This window comes from Colobus angolensis, unplaced genomic scaffold, assembly GCF_000951035.1.
Source record: "Colobus angolensis palliatus isolate OR3802 unplaced genomic scaffold, Cang.pa_1.0 Scaffold402, whole genome shotgun sequence".
NCBI lineage: Eukaryota > Metazoa > Chordata > Mammalia > Primates > Cercopithecidae > Colobus > Colobus angolensis.
In genome coordinates, this window is record NW_012117400.1 from 666099 (window position 1) to 673055 (window position 6957).

The 6957-nt window shown below is 52.7% G+C and overlaps 1 protein-coding gene across 1 annotated transcript in view; it reads left to right on the top strand.

Annotated features, from left to right (window-relative positions):
• Positions 1-6: 6 nt before the first annotated feature.
• PDZD4 (PDZ domain containing 4) overlaps positions 7-6957 on the top strand; it is a 29970-nt gene continuing 23019 nt past the window's right edge. Inside the window, exon 1 of the mRNA XM_011955923.1 lies at positions 7-135. The gene's annotated coding sequence lies outside the window, so the exon portion shown is untranslated. The remainder of the gene's footprint in view (positions 136-6957) is intronic.

Below are 6957 nucleotides of genomic sequence, written 5' to 3' on the forward strand. Positions count from 1 at the left end.
CGGGCCTGGAGCGTAGGAGTGGGTGGGCGTCCCCGAGCGCGGTCCAAGTCCGGCCGGGGACTGGGTGCCCACCCCGACACCCACTCCCGCCTGGCCCTACCCGAACGTTGGGCTCCCGGGCCTTGGGCGTCTCGGGTGAGTGGGCACCGCCGGGATCAGCGGGTTGGGCTCTCTGCGGGTGGCAGTGCCTGACCGGGCTTTGGGGGGCGTGGACCAGGAAGGCCCCGCAGGGAGGGAAGGAGAAGCGGGGCCCCGAGCTCGGACCTGGAGCCCAGCCCCGCGGCCCGAAACGGGGCTTCTTGCCTGTGCGTGGCGTGACTACGTGAGTGCGTTCCTGTGCCCCGTCTCTGTGTGCGCGGAGGCTCCCCCGGCCCCGCATTTGTGTACTTTCTGTGTGCACCCTGCAAACTGTCTGGAGAAATGTCCTGGATGCTGTGGGCTGATACCCCCTAGGGCTAAGTGGCGGGAGGTCAAGGTCAAGGCACCCAGGAGCAGACAGGGCTCAGACAGGTATGCGTTTAGTGGCCTGGATTCAGCTCCCGGGTTTATTGGTCTGGACTGGGAAGGAATCAAGTGCTTTGCAAGGAAGGGTGTTGGCTTGGGAGAACGTGGGGGAACCCGTGCAGGGATCGGCGAGGACTCCGGGGGTGAGGGGGGGCGGGGCGGGGCACGGGGAAGAATTCCCAGGAATCCGGGGACTGACTTCACGCTGTGAGCCGAGCTCTTCTGGCCACCTTGTGCGGGAGCGGAGGGGCAGGGCGGGGACGCAAATCTTGCCTCAGCCTGGCGGAACTCTGGGTCCCCTCTCCCCGGCCCTTCTCCGGGGGTGCGCGGGGTCCTCGGCTTCTCCCTTTCGCTGTCCTCCGCCTTCTTCCCTCTCAGTTCCTGGCTGCCACTCCTCGTCTCTTGTTCCTGCTGTTTGGAAACCTTGTGTGGCCATTGCCAGCCCCCTAGCGGGATAGGAATGCGACCGAGAGGGCGTCCTGTGGAATCCGTGTTGGATTCCGGGGCTGGGATGGTTGGTTGACGGGGACTCTGGATCCCATCCTACTGCTTCCTTTTCGGGAGTTATTCCATCAAACGGCAAGCGATTTCTCCAAGCGATTCATCCGGGGCCGTCTTGACTTTCCTGGAGAAGGATTGGTGTCGCTCTTCATTTAAGGCCAACCTCGTGGGGACGCGTGGATAGGGGAGAGCGACCCGAGCTGCACCCCAGGCCTGAAATGAGCCATGGGAAGACACCGGTAACCCTTGGGGCTCCCCACAGCCCTCCGGGAAGGCCTCAGCAGGTCGGGCTGGGCCTGCCTTCAGGGAGGTGAACCTGGCTGGGCCCTCCCTGCTCTGCGCCCTAAGCTCTCCTTCATGGAATGGACTTGCCCTCTCCAAGGAGACCCGCCAGGAGGAGGGCCACTACTGCATGCACCCTCTGTGCGCTTTCCTGCTGGGCTCCCTTTGAAAACTCCCGTGGAAGTTTGGCTGCAAACTTTCACTTTCTACATTCCTCCTTGGCCCAATCAGAGCCCGGATTTTAGGAGGAGAACTATCCTTTACAGCTAAGAGAAAACAAGAGGACTGAAAAAAGTGGATACGGAAAGCAGTGCAAGCCATGAGCTGTCCCAGGGGACTGTGCTTCTGGAGGTGGACGCATCACCAGATCCCAGCCTCTTCAGAGGAGAAGGCGCTTTTGCTCCAAAAGACTGGTCAGCTTCTGGGACCCCGTGCCTGTCTCCCGGCCAGCTTAAAGACGGGTGCTCCCCCATCTTCAGGGGATACTTCTCCCTGTCTCCCCTGAGTAACCTCATCTGCACCCCCTTGGGCCTCTGCACCTTGTCAGGGTGAGACACTTCATGGGTCTGATTTTCAGAAAAAAGCACAAGTGCATCTGTAGCGCCTTCCATATACAATCCACAGAGGCCTGGGACCCCCAGGCTAGGAATCCCCAAGTCTCTAGCCTAGCGTTGTGTTCCAAGCCATTTTCTGCCAATGACTCACAGCACTTCCAAGATTACAGCTGTATTGAGCTATAATTCTCCTATCGTACAACTTACCCTTTCGAAGTGTACAACTCACTGGTTTTTAGTATATTCACAAGGCTGTGCAACCCACACCAGTAATTCCAGAACATTTTCATCACCCCAGAAGAAACCCTGCACTCATTAGCGGTCACACCTCCATTTCTCCTACAAACTTCCTAGCCCCTGGCACCCACCAGTCTACTTCCTGTCTCTATGGATTTGTTTATTCTAAACGTTTCATAGAAACTGACCTTTTGTGTCTGACTTTCATTAATCATAATGTTTTCAAGGTTCATCCATGTATCAGTAGTCAATTTCTTTTTATTGCCAAATAATATTTCATTTTGTGGTAGACAACATAATATTTATCCATTCGTCAGTTGATGGGCATTTGGGGTGCTTCCACCCCCCTTGGGCTGTTGTGAATAGCGCTGCTGTGAACACTGGTCTACTTGTTTGTTTGTTTGTTTGTTTGTTTTCTGAGACGGAGTCTCGCTCTGTCGCCCAGGCTGGAGTGCAGTGGTGGGATCTCAGCTCACTGCAAGCTCCGCCTCCCGGGTTTACACCATTCTCCTGCCTCAGCCTCCCAAGTAGCTGGGACTACAGGCGCCCGCCACCACGCCCGGCTAGTTTTTTTTTTGTATTTTTTAGTAGAGACGGGGTTTCACCGTGTTAGCCAGGATAGTCTCGATCTCCTGACCTCGTGATCCGCCCGTCTCGGCCTCCCAAAGTGCTGGGATTACAGGCTTGAGCCACCGCGCCCGGCACACTGGTCTACCTGTATCTGTTTGAATCCTTGCTTTTAATTCTTTGGAGTATTTGCCTGTAGCCATTGAACTGCTTTCCACAGTGGCTGGAACAAGTTTACATTCCTACCAGCAACATACAAGGGTTCCAATTTCTCTGTATCCTTGCTAACAGTTGTTATTTTCTGGGTTTTTGTTATGGCTGTCCTGCTGGGTGTAAAGTGGTATCTCATTGTGATTTTGATTTGCACTTCCTGTTAGCTAAATGATGTTGAGCATCTTTTCTTGTGCTTGTTGGCCATTTGTGTATCTTCTTTAGAAAAATGTCTGTCCTTAAGCCAGCACCACACTGCTTTCATTACTGCAGTTTTGTAGCAAGTTTTGAAATAAAGAAATGAGAGTCCTCCAACTTTGTATGTCTTTTTCAAGACTGTTTTGTCTATTCTAAGTCCCTCAAATTTCCATATTAATTTCAGGATCAGGTTGTTAATTTCTGGAAAGAAGCCAGCTGGCATTTTGATACAGATTGCATCAAATTTGTGGATCAGTTGGGGATTATTGTTCATGAGCATGGGGTATGTTTTCCATTTATTTAGGTCTTTAATTTCTTTAAATGATGTTTTGCACTTTTGTTAAGTTTATTCATGAGTATTTTCTTTATGATGCTATCGTAAATGGAATTGTTTTCTTAATTTCACTTTCAGCCTTCTCATTGCTGCTGTATAGAAATACAATTGATTGGCTGAGTGTGTTAGCTCACGCCTGTAATCCCAGCACTTTGGGAGACCAAGGCGGGTGGCTCACCTGAGGTCAGGAGTTCAAGACCAGCCTGGCCAACATAGTGGAACCCCGTCTCTACTAAAAATACAAAAAAATTTAACGGGGCATGGTGGTGTGTGCCTGTAATCCCAGCTACTTAGGAGACTGAGCCAAGAGAATCGTGTGAACCCCAGAGGCAGAGGTTGCAGTGAGCTGAGATCGCACTACTGCACTCCAGCCTGGGTGACAGGGGCAGGACTCTGTCTCAAAAAAAAATTGATTTTTATACATTGATCCTATATCTTGCAACCTTACTAAAATTGTTTATTAAGTATAATTTGTTTAGCAGAGTCCTCAGGATTATCTGCATATTAGGATCATGTCATTGGCAAATACAAATCGTTTTTCTTCTTCCTTTCCAATCTGGATGCCTTCGATTTCTCTCTGTTTTTTTTTTTTTTTTTTTTTTTTTTTGAGACACAGTCTCACTCTGTCGCCCAGACTGGAGTGCAGTGGTGTGATCTCAGCTCACTACAACCTTCGCCTCCTGGGTTCAAGTGATTCTCCTGCCTCAGCCTCCCATGTAGCTGGGATTACAGGCACTCACTACCACGCCCAGCTAATTTTTGTATTTTTAGTAGAGACGAGATTTTGCCATGTTGGCCAGGCTAGTCTCGAATTCCTGGCCTCAAGTAATGCTGCCCGCCTCGGCCTCCCAAAGTGCTGGGATTGGCGGTGTAAGCCACCGTGCCCGACCCTTCGATTTCTTTTTCTTGTTAATTTGCTGTGGCTAGAGTCTCTAGTACAATGTTGAATGGAAGTGCCGGTGAAGTGTCTTTCCCTTGTTCCTTTTCTTAGAGGTAAAGAAGCCTCCAGTCTTTCACTAGGGAGTATAAAGTTAACTGTGGCTTTTTCATAGCTGTCCTTTATCAGTGTAAGGAAGTTCCCATTCTATTCCTAGTTTGTTTCTATCATGAGAGGCGTTGGATTGTGCAGTGCTGCTTCTGTGTCTAGTGAGATGACCACATGGTTCCTTTATTCCACGGATGTGGGCTGTCACAGGCACTTGTGTGTGTCATATTGGAACCTCAGCCCCATTCCTATATTCCAATCATGTCCTCCTAGTTCAGAAAATCTGGGATCTCCCCTGAAAATGGGGGATTACTGCGTGTTGAGCTAGGAAAAGGAAGCAGGCCGGTTGCCCAGAATGGAAGGCAGGAAGCAAGATGTCCCCAGCTCCCGAGCCTTTCCTGCAGCCCATGTCCCTCCACTGCCACCGGGCCCCCTTGTCGTATATCTCATCATGGTCCACACTCTGCTGAACTTGTCTCTTGGCCTTGGCACTCCCTCTCTGACACCGTGATGTGCTTGCTAGCATCTGGGCACGCCGGAGATGGTCAGGGGATAAATCCCTGGTGCTTGGGACTGGCCTCCCACCCATCCTACTCAGGCTTTACAAGGGGAGTGGGTCAGGACCACCTGTCGTCTCCCCTCCGTCCACATCGGGGGAGGCCAAAGGACACCTGGCCAGCCCTTCTGGTGGTCTCCTGGGCATTCTTGCCTAAAGCACCTACATGTGAGCCCCCATGGTGCTGGCAGCCATCCTGGGTGCAGGGCATTCAGCAGAGAGACACTGCAGACAGGGCCTCGCCCCCTCCCCCAGGCTCCCCCTCCCTTTTTTTTTTTTGAGACAGAGTTTCACTCTTGTTGCCCAGGCTGGAGTGCAATGGCATGTTCTAGGCTCACTGAAACCTCCACCTCCAGGGTTCAAGCGATTCTCCTGCCTCAGCCTCCCGAGTAGCTGGAATTACAAGCATGCGCCACCATGCCTGGCTAATTTTGTATTTTTAGTAGAGACGGGGTTTCTCCATGTTGGTCAGGCTGGTCTTGAACTCTCAACCCCAGGTGATCCACCCGTACCGGCCTCCCAAAGTGCTGGGATTATAGGAGTGAGCCACCATGCCTGGCCCTAGGCTCCCCTTTTAATAAGAGGGAGACCATCACCAACACGTAGGCAACTGTGGGGGAGAGAAAGTACTGCTTGAGTGTGGGAGCAAGGGTGGCAGCCAGTGTCCCCTCTTCAGCGACGTCTTCCTTCAAGCTGCTCTCCCACCCACCGAGCAAGGTGGCTTCTCTGGCTCCCCCCACTTGCACAAGGGCTTCCCATGAGCAGGGATTTGGGTCTGACACAGGCAGTCTGCCTACCCACCCCACCAGCACCAGATGGTACCAGCATACCCACGCTGGCCTCCATCCTTCCAGGGAAAGCTGGTCTCTCAGTCAACTCAGTGGTTCTGCCACAGAAGCTGCCTGGGGAAGCAGCAGGCTCTGAGAAAGTCCTTGTGGAGTGGAAGAACAGAGGGCCGGACACTGAATTCTGACTGCCACCTTCCGGACCAGGTCATCCTGCTCTGTATCATTGTTCCAAGATTGTAGAATGCCCTTTCCCCTCTCACCTCTGGGTTCCTGAGGACTGTCCAGTCCGCTGAAATGAAGTTCGATAGTGCCAGAGAGCAGATTTGTGGTTGCAGAGATGGGCAGAGGGGCACGAGGACACTTTTAGGGAAGATAGAAATGGCCACTGTCCTGACGGTGGTGACGGTTCCTCAGGTTCATGTATGACATATGAACACCTGCCCTCTGCACGCTGAAGATGTGCAGGTTACCACCCAGCGACAAACCTCACTAAAGCTTTAAAACAGGAACTCCATGGCCACATGCACGCATCCTGGGGGGAAAAGCATCCCTTCCTTCCTTCTACTTCAGGGGCCCTGCCAGAGAAGGCAGTGCAGCGTGGAGATAAGAATGGAGGCAGTCACCAACTGCCAGTTGTGTGGCCGGGGCAAGTCACTGCATGGTCCACTGGCTCAGTGACTCGGTTTCCTCACCTGTGAAATGGCAGTGAAAAGAGTGCAGGCCTCCTAGGGCCGTTGTGACAAGGAAAACACATGATGTGTCCCCTGGGATCTCACTGGGTGGAGGGGGAGTTGCTGCCCACAGGCCATTCAGTTGGTCATTAAGAAGTGGAAATTGGCCAGGCACCGTGGCTCACATGTAATCCCAACACTTTGGGAGGCTGAGGTGGGTGGATCACGAGGTCAGGAGTTCGAGACCAGCCTGGCCAGCATGGTGAAACCCCGTCTCTACTAAAAATACAAAAAATTGACCGGGCATAGTGGCTCATGCCTGTAATCCCAGCACTTTGGGAGGCCGAGGCGGGCAGATCACCTCGGGTCAGCAGTTCGAGACCAGCCTGACCAACATAGAGAAACCCCGTCTCTACTAAAAATACAAAATTAGCCGGGCATGGTGGTGCATGCCTGTGATCCCAGCTACTCGGGAAGCTGAGGCAGGAGAATTGCTTGAACCCGGGAGGAGGTAGAGGTTGCAGTGAGCTGAGATCACGCCATTGCACTCCAGCCTGGGCTCGAAACTCC